This window comes from Mustelus asterias, chromosome 24, assembly GCF_964213995.1.
Source record: "Mustelus asterias chromosome 24, sMusAst1.hap1.1, whole genome shotgun sequence".
Taxonomy (NCBI): domain Eukaryota; kingdom Metazoa; phylum Chordata; class Chondrichthyes; order Carcharhiniformes; family Triakidae; genus Mustelus; species Mustelus asterias.
The window spans coordinates 41,042,817-41,055,069 of NC_135824.1; the positions used below are offsets into that span (position 1 = coordinate 41,042,817).

The 12,253-nt window shown below is 48.2% G+C and overlaps 1 protein-coding gene across 2 annotated transcripts in view; it reads left to right on the forward strand.

Annotated features, from left to right (window-relative positions):
• spg21 (SPG21 abhydrolase domain containing, maspardin) overlaps window positions 1-12,253 on the forward strand; it is a 137,042-nt gene that overhangs the window by 2,384 nt on the left and 122,405 nt on the right. The window contains exon 2 of one of the 2 annotated variants that reach the window (XM_078241603.1): window positions 7,401-7,429. The exons of the other annotated variant lie outside the window; for it this stretch is intronic. The gene's annotated coding sequence lies outside the window, so the exon portion shown is untranslated. The remainder of the gene's footprint in view (window positions 1-7,400; window positions 7,430-12,253) is intronic. 2 annotated transcript variants of the gene reach the window in all.

Sequence of the window (12,253 nt, forward strand, 5' to 3'; positions counted from 1 at the left end):
GGGGGGGTGTCGGAGGGGGGGAGGGGGGGTGTCGGAGGAGGGGGGTGTCGGAGGGGGGGGTGTCGGAGGGGGGGGGGTGTCGGAGGGGGAGGGAGGGGGGGTGTCGGAGGGGGGGGGGGAGGGAGGGGGGGGTGTCGGAGGGGGGAGGGGGGTGTCGGAGGGGGGGTGTCGGAGGGGGAGGGGGGGGTGTCGGAGGGGGGGGGGTGTCGGAGGGGGAGGGGGGGTGTCGGAGGGGGGAGGGGGGGTGTCGGAGGGGGAGGGGGGGTATCGGAGGGGGGAGGGGGGGTGTCGGAGGGGGGAGGGGGGGTGTCCGGAGGGGGAGGGGGGGTGTCGGAGGGGGAGGGGGGGGTGTCGGAGGGGGAGGGGGGGGGTGTCGGAGGGGGAGGGGGGTGTCGGAGGGGGGGGGGGTGTCGGAGGGGGAGGGGGGGTCGGAGGGGGGAGGGGGGTGTCGGAGGGGGGAGGGGGGGTGTGGGAGGGGGGGGGTGTCGGAGGGGGGAGGGGGTGTCGGAGGGGGGGGGGTGTCGGGGGGGGGGGTGTCGGGGGGGGGGTGTCGGGGGGGGGGGGGGGGGTGTCGGAGGGGGGGTGGGGGAGGGGGGTGTCGGAGGGGGAGGGGGGGGTTGTCGGGGGGGGGGGGGTCGGAGGGGGGAGGGGGGGTGTCGGAGGGGGGGGTGTCGGAGGGGGGAGGGGGGGGTGTCGGAGGGGGGGGGGGGGTTGTCGGAGGGGGAGGGTGGGGGTGTCGGAGGGGGGGGGGTGTCGGAGGGGGGGGGGGGGGGGGGGGTGGGGGGGGGGGGGGGGGGGTGGGGGGGGGGGGTGGGGGGGGGTGGGGGGGGGGGGTGGGGGGGGGGGGGGGGGGTGGGGGGGGTGGGGGGGGGGGGGGGGGGGGGGGGGGGGGGGGGGTGGGGGGGGGGGGGGTTGTGGGGGGGGGGGGGTGGGGGGGGGGGGTGGGGGGGGTGGGGGGGGGGTGGGGGGGGGGGTGGGGGGGTGGGGGGGGGGGTGGGGGGGTGGGGGGGGGTGGGGGGGATGGGTGGGGGGGTGGGGTGGGGGGGTGGGGGGGGGTGGGGCTGAACAGCCAGTGGTTGTGCTACATCGGTACAAACGACATAGGTTAAAAAAGAAGAATGAGGTCCTAAAAGCAGAATACAGGGAGCTAGGAAGAAAGTTAAGAAATCGGACTTCAAAGGTAGTGATCTCTGGATTACTACCGGTGTCACATGCTAGTCAGAGTAGAAATGACAGGATATATCGGATAAATATGTGGCTGAAGAAATGGTGTCAGGGGGACGGTTTCAGATTCCTGGGGCATTGGGGACCTGTTCTGGGGGAGGTGGGACCTGTACAAATTGGACGGGTTACACATGGGCAGGACTGGGACTGATGTCCTAGAGGGACTGTTTACTAGAGTGGTTGCGGTGGGTTAAACTAATGTGCTCGGGGGATGGGAACCTTTGTCAGGAGTTAGAGAAGGAGAGAGCAAGGATAAAAACAAAAGGTTAGAAAAGGGAATAAGAAAAGTGATAGGCAGAGAAACCAAGGACAAAGTTCAAACTGGGCTATAGAGAGAAATATTGTGAGCGAGGCAAACAATGTTAAAAAGACAAGCTTAAAGATCTGAGCATGAATGCGCGGAGCATTTGCCATAAAGTGGATGGAATTAATCACGCAGATTGATGTAAATGGGTTCGATATGATTGGGATTGCGGAGACATGGCTGCAGGGTGACCGGGGTGGTAATTGAATGTCCCGGGGTAATCAACATTTAGAAAGGACAGGCATAAAGGAAAATATGGTGGAGTGGCACTGCTGGTTAAAGAGGAAATTAACACAATAGCGAGAAAGGATATTAGCTCTGATAATGTGGAGTCTGTATGGGTCGAGTTGAGAAATACCAAGGGGCAAAAAGCACTAGTGAGTGTCATATATAGACCCCAAACTGCAGTGGTGATGTTGGGAATGGCATTAAACACGAAATTAGTGATGCATGTGATAAGGGAATATCGGTGATCATGGGTGATTTTAATCTGCACATAGATTGGGCAATCAAATTAGCCACAATGCCGTAGAGGAGGAATTCCTGGAGTGTATACGGGATGGTTTTCTTGACCAATATGTGGAGAACCAACTAAAGAGCTGGCCATTTTAGACTGAGTCCTGTGTAATGAGAAGGGAATCATTGCTAATTGAGCTGTACGAGACCCCTTGGGGATAAGCGACCATAGCATGACACAATTTTTTATCAAGATGGAGCATGAAGTAGTTGATTTGCAGACTAGGGTCTATGAGGATATGAGGCGTGAGTTGGCCTTGATAGCTTGGGGAGAGTTACTTAAAGGGATGACAGTGGATAGGCTAATGGCAAACATTCAAGAAATGCATGGGGGAACTGCAGCAACTGTTTATTCCTGTCTGGCACAAAACAAAATGGGTAAGAGGGCCAATCCATGGCTTACAAAGAAAATTAGAGAGAGGATCCGATCTGAGGAAGAAGCATACAGATTGGCCAAGAAAAATAATAGGTCTGAGGATTGGGAGCAGTTTAGAATTCAGCAAAGAAGGACTAAAGGATTGATTAAGAAGGTGAAAATACAGTACAAAAGTAAGCTTGCAGGGAACATAAAGACTGACACCAAGAGTTTCTAGAGATACGTGAAGAGAAAGAGGTTGGTGAAGACAAATATAGGTCCCCTACAGACAGAAACGGGGGAATGTATACTGTGGGACAAAGAAATGGCTGAGCAATTGAATACATACTTTGGTTCTGTCTTCACAAAAGAGGACACAAATCAGATGCCAGAAATGTTGGAGAATGCAAGATTTAGTGAGAGGGAAGAACTGAGGGAGATCAATATTAGTAGAGAAATGGTGCTGGGAAAGTTGATGGGATTGAAGGTGGATAAAGCCCCAGGGCCTGAAAATCTGCATTCCAGAGTACTTAAGGAAGTGGCTCTAGAAATAGTGAATGCAATGGTGGTCATCTTCCCGGATTCTATAAACTCTGGAACAGTGCCTGCAGATTGGAGGGTGGCTAATGTCACTCCAATATCCAAAAAGGGAGATAGAGAGAAAACGGGGCATTTTAGACCAGTAAGCTTAATATCTTTGGTGAGGAAAATTCTCGAATCCATTATCAAGGACTTTATAGGAGTTCAGATGAATGAGGCAGGGGGGATCTCATAGAGACTTATAAAATTCAAACAGGAGTAGACAGGGTAGGTGCAGGGAGGATATTCTCAATGGTGGGGGAGTCCAGAACCATGGGTCACAGTCTCAGGATTCCAGGTAGACCATTTAGGATGGAGGTGAGGAGACATTTCTTTCCCCAAAGAGTGGTGAGTCTGTGGAATTCATTACCACAGGAAGTAGTTGATGCCAAAACATTGAATGTATTCAAGAGGTGGCTGGATACAGCACTTGGGGCAAATGATCAAAGGTTATGGGAAAAAGCAGGATTAGGCTATTGAGTTGGATGGTCAGCCATGATCGTAATGAATGGCAGAGCAGGGTTAAAGGGTCAAATGGCCTCCTCCTGCTTCTATCTTCTATGTTTCTCATTCCCATCCTACTTGGCTGCTGAAAGAGATTTGATTTGTTTTGCTGCTGACTCATTCATGCAATTGCTGTTCTAAATCCAATACCAAGTAAATTACTCGCCTCCTCTGAACCTCTGGATCTGTGTCTGGCTACTCTTCATAGAATCCCTACAGTGCAGAAGGAGGCCATTCAGCCCATCGAGCCTGCACCACCGACAATCCCACCCAGGTCCTATCCCCGTGACCCTATGTATTTACCCTGTTAATACCCCTGACACTAAAGGGCAATTTATCATGGCCAATCTACCTAACCCGCACATCTTTGGACTGTGGGAGGAAACCGGAGCAACCGGTGGAAACCCACGCAGACACAGGGAGAATGTGCAAACTCCACACAGACAGTGACCTGAGGCTGGTGTCGAACTTGGGTCCCTGGAGCTCTGAGGCAGCAGTGCTAACCACTGTGCCACTCTTGGTTGACTCTTTAAGCATTCCCAGCAATCTGAGTGCCCATTAATGCTCTCCTCGTATAGGATTCATTCACTCCTCACCCTCGAACTACCTTTGAAACTTCACACTTATTGCTCCAAACGTAAGTTTGGGGCGGCACGGTAGCACAGTGGTTAGCACTGCTGCTTCACAGCTCCAGGGTCCTGGGTTCGATTCCCGGCTCGGGTCACTGTCTGTGTGGAGTTTGCACATTCTCCTCGTGTCTGCGTGGGTTTCCTCCGGGTGCTCCGGTTTCCTCCCACAGTCCAAAGATGTGCGGGTTAGGTTGATTGGCCAGGTTAAAAAAAAAAAAATTGCCCCTTAGAGTCCTGGGATGTGTAGGTTAGAGGGATTAGCGGGTAAAATATGTGGGGGTAGGGCCTGGGTGGGATTGTGGTCGGTGCAGACTCGATGGGCCAAATGGCCTCCTTCTGCCCTGTAGGGTTTCTATGATTTCTATGATTTCTAAGTACAAGTCAGTTTCATTCCAGCTGGGAAGTTCTGACTGTCTTTTGACTCGTAGTGTCTTTCTTGGTTTACAAATACTTACCTTAATTCTTGGCATGCCTGTGTTCATTTGCATTGTATTTTGGCTGTCACTTAGGACCTGAGCCCATTACCTCTGTGTTCCGTTTTCCTTTCTGTTTTCTCTACTGTACGCTCTTTGCTTTGTGTCCAGTAATGTGGTCATGTCTCTGTTTATGTCTTCCCTTTTGAGTACTTGGTTCCCACAAATTCCAACCGTAACTTATAAAACTAGAGAGAGTGCAGAAGAGAATTACTAGGATGCTACCGGAACTTAATGGTTTGAGTTATAAGGAAAGGCTCGATAGACTGGGACTTTTTTCTCTGGAGCGTAGAAGACTGAGGGGTGATCTTATAGAGGTCTATAAAATAATGAGGGGCGTAGATCAGCTAGATAGTCAATATCTTTTCCCAAAGGTAGGGGAGTCTAAAACTAGAGGGCATAGGTTTAGGGTGAGAGGGGAGAGATACAAAAGTGTCCAGAGGGGCAATTTTTTCACACAGAGGGTGGTGAGTGTCTGGAACAAGCTGCCAGAGGTAGTAGTAGAGGCGGGTACAATTTTGTCTTTTAAAAAGCATTTAGACACTTACATGGGTAAGATGGGGTGGGACAGTAGCACAGTGGTTAGCACTGCTGCTTCACAGCTCCAGGAACCTGGGTTCGATTCCCGGCTTGGTCACTGTCTGTGTGGAGTTTGCACATTCTCCTCGTGTCTGCGTGGGTTTCCTCCGGGTGCTCCGGTTTCCTCCCACGGTCCAAAGATGTACGGGTTAGGTTGATTGGCCATGCTAAAAATTGCCCCTTAGTGTCCTGAGATGTGTAGGTTAGAGGGATTGGCGGGTAAATGTGTAGTGATATGGGGGTAGGGCCTGGGTGGGATTGTGGTCGGTGCAGACCCGATGGGCAGAATGGCCTCTTTCTGCACTGTAGGGTTTCTATTTCTATTTCTATGGGTATAGAGGGATATGGGCCAAATGCGAGCAATTGGGATTAGTTTAGGGGTTTAAAAAAGGGGCGGCATGGACAAGTTGGGCCGAAGGGCCTGTTTCCATGCTGTAAACCTCTATGACTCTATAACTTTTCTGTGCACCTTGACTTTCCTACTTGCTGCTGTCGCAGGCTTGACACCGTCTTACATAAACCTACAGCTGTCTCTCTGCCTCTTGTGGCATCCCCTGAAGGGCCTTTTGAGGCACGTGTTGCTACTTCCTTTCGACAGGTACCCTAACTTCATAGAATCACGGAATCTCCACAGTTTAGAAGGAGGCTATTCGGTCCATCGAGCCTGCACTGACAACAGTCCCACCCAGGCCCTAACCCCACGAATTTACCCTGATAGTCGCTGTGACACTAAGGGGCAACTTAGCATGGCCAATCAACCTAACACGCACATGTTTAGACTGTGGGAGGAAATCGGAACACCTGGAGGAACCCATGCAGACATGGGGAGAATATGTAAACTCTACACAGACAGTGACCTAAGGCCTTCTCCATCATATTTTCTTTCTGACCTTCCTGCCCAGTCTCTCTCTGGTTTCCTTACTGTCCCTTTTACTACTGACCCTGTGGATTGTACTGTTGGATCAACTTTCACTGCATCTCCCTTCCTTCATGGAAAAGGGTCCAGGGGCTAAAGCGTCTGCTCCATTTCTATGTTCCACACGTTCATTCATAACTTAACGAGGAGAATCATAGAATGCCATTACTTTAATGGAAACCTAGCTGGCAAGTGGACACTGAAAATGCAGGAGTGCAGTAAAAAGACATAACCCCTGTGCACTCACTCAGCAAAAGAGGGATAAAAAAAGATTTTACAGGGCAAAACCAACAGAGACCATGGAGAAAAGAATTGTAGTTTAATGTGTGTCCAGAATCAAAATGAGGTATTCCTTCATACAGGTAGGCAGACTACAAACCGATGCTGTATAGTTCACTCTTCCAGTGGAGTTGATATCGCATAAGGAGATAGGCATGCAGGGATGGATCAGTCTTTTAGGCAATGCTACAGAAATTCTAGTAGAAACGTTGTAGATGGGAACAGGCATTCAATCTGGACAGAGACCCCCCCCGCATCCCCTCCTTTTTCTGTGCTGCTTGTATGTGGTATGATGGCAGATTGACCATTGTAGTTGCACGAGGCAATATTATTGGTTGGAAACGAGGTTCATGTCAAGTGACTCCCATTTCTCCAATCTGACTTCAACAAAGGGTGCATATACCTTTGCCTGGGTCCCTGAGATTGTTAAATGTTGCACCCATTAAAAAGGTATCTGTTCAATTGTTAAAATTTTTAAAATTAGCCAGGAGGATATCTATATACATTTTATAAAAATATAGAATGTGAGGTCTTAGGTCTTAGTCCTCTGACAAGTATATGCAATTGTATTTTATTGTGCTTTTCAACATAAAGTAATTACCTAATAACGTTTGTTTAGTGTTTGCTTTTCTTGGTAATTTTTTTCGCAAAAATCATTTGTTTTAAACAGTGTGGAATCTTGTGACTTTATTCTTTCAATAAATAACTGGGCATCCTAATTTCTATGTAAACATTAATGGTCTGTAGGGAGATTGTAACCCCACCTATATCCCTGACTGTTTGAGAGTCTGTAGCACACTATCAGCAATGTTGATACCTTTTTTGCTCTCGAGTTCAACCCATGTGGCCTGATTTAATTGCTCCCAGTATATCACACTTCTGCAGAGCTTTAATTGTCTTTTAAGCAATATTCCTACCTTCACGCTTTTCGTCTGCTTTCTATCCCACCATGTATTCGGAATGTCGAGGATGGCGTGTAGCGTAGACGGAAACTTGTAGGTGGTGGTGTTCCTAACCATCTGCTGCCCTTTTTATGTTGCAGGTTTGGCAGGTGTCATTGAAGGAGCCTTGGTGAGTCGCTGTAGGGTATCTTGTATATAATACACTGCTGCCATTGTGTGTCAGTGATAGTGGGGGTTCATGCTTAAGGTGATGGTGCTAATCAAGCGGGCTGCTTTATCCTGGATGGTATTGAGCTTTTTGGGTGTTGTTGGGCAGCACTCTTCCAGGCAAGTGGAGGATATTCCATCACACTCATGACTCATGGCGGCATGGCAGCACAGTGGTTAGCACTGCTGTTTCACAGCTCCAGGGACCTGGGTTCGATTCCTGGCTCGGGTCACTGACTGTGTGGAGTTTGCACATTCTCCCTGTGTCTGCGTGGGTTTCCTCCCACAGTCCAAAGATGTGCGGGTTAGGTTGATTGGCCAAGCTAAATTGCCCCTTAGTGTCCCGGGATGCATAGATTAGAGGGATTAGCGGGTAAATAGGGTTAGAGGGATTAGCGGGTAAATATGTAGGGATACGGGGATAGGGCCTGGGTGGGATTGTTGTCTGTGCAGACTCGATGGGCCGAATGGCCTCTTTCTGCACTGTAGGGTTTCTATGGATTTCTATGGACTTCTGTCTAGTAGATGGCGGACAGGCTCTGGGGAGGAAGGAGGTGAGTTACTCTCTGCAGAGTTTCTAACCTCTGAAATGTTTTAACAGTAGTTACAGCTTCTGTCAATGGCAAACACCCACCCCAGGATGTTGATGGTGACGGATCCAGCGAGTGCAGTTAAATGTCAAGGGAGATAGTTAGATTCCCTGTTTGTAATGGTCATTGCCTGACACTATTGTGATGTGGATGTTACTTGGCACTAGCTTGAATGTTTTTTTGCATATGAACTCGGACTCTTTCATTATCTGCGAAGTTGCGAATGGTACTGAACACTGCAGTCATCAGTGATAACTCATGGCTTTCTATCCCATCAGCTAAGTTAATAAATATGGTGAACAATTGAGATTCCAACACAGATCTGTGTGGGAAAACACTAATTCAAATACCTGCCTGTTATCCAAAATCTCTCTCCTACTCAACCAATTTCCTAACCTCTTCCCTCATGCCAAGGTATGGAGCAGTCTGAGAGTGCAGTTGAGTAGAACGAATGAGAAATGAGCCTTGTGTGTGCCAAGGCAAACAGATGCTTGTGGAGGCTGTCACTTCCTCCTCTCACTTTTTCCAAATAGTTATAGAATCATGAAATTGTCCAGCAGAGAGGCCATTCAGCCTTTCAAGCCTGTGTCAGCTCTTTGAAACAGCTCACCAATTTCCAGTCCAGGCGTTTCTCATTAGAGATGTAGATTTGTTCCCTTTCAAACTGATTCCACCAGCCTTTCAGGGTAGAGTATTCCAGATCTTAAATATCTATATGAAAACATTTTTCCTCTAGATCTTGATAGTTATATTAAATCTGCTACCAGTGTTCCTGGAGAGAGCGCCAAGGAGGTTTACAAGAGTGTTGCCAGGGCTCGAAAAGTGTAGCTATGAGGTGAGATTGGATAGGCTGGGGTTATTTTCCTTGGAACAAAGAGGGCTGAGGGTTGACTTAATAGAGGTGTACAGAACTATGAGGGGAAATCATAGAAACCCGACAGTACAGAAAGAGGCCATTCAGCCCATCGAGTCTGCACCGACCACAATCCCACCCAGGCCCAACCCCCATATCCCTACATATTTTACCCACTAATCCCTCTAACCTACGCATTCCAGGACACTAAGGGGCAATTTTAGCATGGCCAATCAACCTAACCCGCACATCTTTGGACTGTGGGAGGAAACCGGAGCACCAGGAGGAAACCCACGCAGACACGAGGAGAATGTGCAAACTCCACACAGACAGTGACCCACGTCGGGAATCGAACCCAGATCCCTGGAGCTGTGAAGCAGCAGTGCTAACCACTGTGCTACCATGCCGCCAAAGAAATAGAGTGGACAGGATAAAATTGTTTCCCTTGGAGGAGAATTCTGGAACCATGGGACATGGATTCAAGATAAGTCAGTCGGCATGAGGAACAACATTTTTACGCAAAGGGTGGTGGGTGTCTGGAATTCGCTGCCTGAGATGGAGACGCTCAACTCTTTTTTTCATAAGTACCTGGATCTGCTCCTTAAGTGCTGTAAGCTACAGGGCCAAGGGCTGGGTGCAGGAAGGTGGGAACAGAAAGGGCATCTGGGTGTCCTTGGACTGGCATGGACAGGATCAACCAAAGTGGCCTTCTGTGCTGTCACTTTTTATGGTTCTTGGGTTAAAAAGCAGCTTGCAAGAGGAAACAGTTTCTCGTTATTTGTTTTATCATAATTTTGAATCCCTCGATTAAATCTCTCCTCAACCTCTGCTCTAAGGAGAACAGCTTCTCAAGTATCCCCACATAAATGAATTTCCTCGTTTCATATATAGTTCTAGTACACCTCCCAGACGTAACATCTTTCCTAAAGTATTGTATGCAGTACTTCAGCTGAGTCCTTACCAAAGATTTGTAAAAGTTTAGCGTGGCTTTCTGGTTTTCTTTATTCAGCATTCCTGTTTACATTCTATTTACAAAGCAAAGCATCTGATCCAAATTCATAAAGTGGCTACAGTAAAGAAGGAGGCCATCCTGCCCATGTCCTTGCTGATTTTCTGCAAGAGCAACTCTGTTCTCTTCAGCGCTTATCTAATTCTCTTTTGAAAGTTGCTTTTTAATCTGCCTCTACCACATTCTGAGGCAGTGCATTCTAGATCCTAACCACTGGCATAAAAAGAATTTCTTCATGTCTCCATTATTGCTTTTGCAACTCTACTTCAATTGGTATCCTGTTGCTTGAATCTTCTGCCAATGGGAGCACTTTCTCCTAATGCATTCTGCCTAGCTCCCTCATGATTTCTATCAACTTTTGCTTCTTTGGGAGAAAAACCCCAGCATTCACAACCCCTGAAGTCCCTCATCTCTGGAGCAATAACATTCTTTCCTGCACTCTTTCTAAAACCTTCACATCCTTCATAAATTATGGTGTCCAGAATTGGACACAATACTCCACTTGAGACCAAACCAGTGTTTATGTAGGTTTATCATAACTTCTTCGCTTTTGTACTCTTGTGTCTCCCCATTCCAACCTGTGTCTGCTTAACATCTATCACTATCTTCCTCGCACTTCACAGTAGTTTTGTTTATTTTAATGTCACAAGTAGGCTTATATTAACACTGCAATGAAGGTACTGCGAAAATCCCTCTATGTCCAAGTTTGTGCCCTGGGAATCCAAATCTAGATCATGAATATATATTTAAAAAAGTAGTCATAGTACTGACACATGGGATCCCCACTGTATACAGTCATCCCGTCTGAAAAACAATCTGTCACTAAGCAAATAGAACATAGAACATTGCAGCGCAGTACAGGCCCTTCGGCCCTCGATGTTGCGCCGATCAGTGGAACCAATCTAAAGCCCCTCGAATCTACACTATTCTAATATCATCCATATGTTTGAATGCTCTTACTGTTGACGAGTCCACTACTGCTGCAGGCAGGGCATTCCACGCCCTTACTACTCTCTGAGTAAAGAACCTACCTCTAACATCTGTCCTATATCTCTCTCCCCTCAATTTAAAGCTATGTCCCCTCGTGCTAGCCATCACCATCCGAGGAAAAAGGCTCTCACTATTCACCCTATCTAATCCTCTGATCATCTTGTATGCCTCTATTAAGTCACCTCTTAACCTCTCTAACGAAAACAACCTCAAGCCCCTCAGCCTTTCCTCATACGATTTTCCCACCATACCAGGCAACATCCTGGTAAACATCCTCTGCACCCTTTCCAACACTTCCACATCTTTCCTATAATATGGTGACCAGAACTGTACGCAATACTCCAAATGTGGCTGCACCAGAGTTTTGTACAGTTGCAGCATGACCTCCTGGCTCCGAAACTCAATCCCTCTACCAATAAAAGCTAACACACCATACGCCTTCTTAACAACCCCATCAACCTGGGTGCCAACTTTCAGGGATCTATGCACATGGACACCCAGATCCCTCTGTTCATCCACACTACCAAGTATCTTACCATTAGCCCAGTACTCTGTATTCCTGTTACTCCTTCCAAAGTGAATCACCTCACACTTTTCCGCATTAAACTCCATTTGTCACCTCTCAGCCCAGCTCTGCAGCTTATCTATGTCCCTCTGTAACCTGCCACTTCCCTCCGCACTGCCTACAACTCCACCGACTTTAGTGTCATCCGCAAATTTACTAATCCATCCTTCCACGCCCTCATCCAGGTCATTAATAAAAATGACAAACAGCAGTGGCCCCAAAACAGATCCTTGCGGTACACCACTAATAACTGAACTCCAGGATGAATATTTCCCATCAACCACCACCCTCTGTTTTCTTACAGCCAATCCCTGATCCAAACCACTAAATCATCCTCAATCCCATGTGTCCGTATTTTCTGCAAAAGCTTACCATGGGGAACCTTATCAAACGCTTTGCTGAAATCCATATACACCACATCAACCGCTTTACCCTCATCCACCTCTTTGGTCACCTTCTCAAAGAACTCAATAAGGTTTGTGAGGCACGACCTACCCTTCACAGAACCGTGCTGACTATCCCTAATCAAATTATTCCTTTCTAGGTGATTATAAATCCTATCTCTTATAATCCTTTCCAATACTTTGCCCACAACAGAAGTAAGGCTCACCGGTCTATAATTACCAGGGTTGTTTCTACTCCCCTTCTTGAACAAGGGGACAACATTTGCTATCCTCCAGTCTTCTGGCACTGTTCCTGTAGACAATGACGACAAAGATCAAAGCCAAAGGCTCTGCAATCTCCTCTCTAGCCTCCCAGAGAATCCTAGGATAAATCCC